The sequence below is a fragment of the Penaeus monodon genome, chromosome 4 (assembly GCF_015228065.2).
Source record: "Penaeus monodon isolate SGIC_2016 chromosome 4, NSTDA_Pmon_1, whole genome shotgun sequence".
Lineage (NCBI taxonomy): Eukaryota > Metazoa > Arthropoda > Malacostraca > Decapoda > Penaeidae > Penaeus > Penaeus monodon.
In genome coordinates, this window is record NC_051389.1 from 432,568 (window position 1) to 433,746 (window position 1,179).

Genomic DNA, 1,179 nt, shown 5'->3' on the forward strand with positions numbered 1-1,179 from the left:
TCACACATGTAGTGGAAAGATGTGCAACATTCTCAGACCAAAGACGCATGTATTTTCTCCCCAATATACACTGAAGAATGTATTGGGGGAGGATTGTGACATAGAGGGTCTCATTAGTTTCCTTAGGGAGACTAATATTTTTTATAAAATTTAATTATGCATAATGTTTATGCAATAATTTTATACACTTAGAGTATAATATTTATGCTTTGCTTTTTAATTTGTTTATTGTTATTTATAAGATTGATAGATTTTTAAAGTTTTAAACATTTTAATATTTCTATTTAACAAGGTATTCGCTGCTAATGACCTTAGCTGTTGACGCGGCAGATAATTTTAAATAATCAATCAATCAACCACTCATACTGATCATGCCGCTGGCAGGTCTTCTCACCTTCAAGAGGGCAAACCACTTCAACCGCCCTTCGGTTCCCTCAGTATCAGAAGTAAACCGCTCGTCCAGCCGCAAGGACCAGTTTTTTCCAAGAGCCTACCCAGATATCTCGCCTGAGATTAAGCCTCGGGCGGTGCTCCAGGTGAAAACGCCACCTCTGCCACCCTCGCCGACGCTGCTCCAAATACAAGGGGTCGGAAAAGCTGTGGTGTCTAACGTCCGCCTATGGGGATCTCTTGAGCTTTGCCCACAGACCCATACTAATATAATATATTTTATAATATATATATTAATAATATATATATATATATATATATATATAATATATATATATGGACTTGCACCGCTCAGGTAGGTTGTCCCTAATATTCTCATACATTTTCATATCGTTTTTGAACTCAAGTGTATAAGATTAGGCTTAAAAGTTAATATCAAATTAATGCCAACATCAGATTTCAAGTCCAAAATTTTGATTTCAGTTTTATAGAAGATCCTCTACAAAATCTTGATGCAGGTAGAACATTTTAAGAAGGGGAAAATGTTTGCTCTAAATTAATAAATGAATGAATAGGAGAGTGAAGAATTTGAATATATGCTTGCACCCTTGTTCTGCAAAAAAGGCAGAGTGTAGGAGAAAGTGGGAACAATCCTTGTCTGAGCGCTCGTTAATGCTTTCATATCATCCCAGAGTCTTACCATCAGTAACCGTGAATTATAGTTTTTTACTTGTTAATGTTTGTCATGCCAACAGCAAGGATCGATAGGAATGGTGTGGGCATGACTAC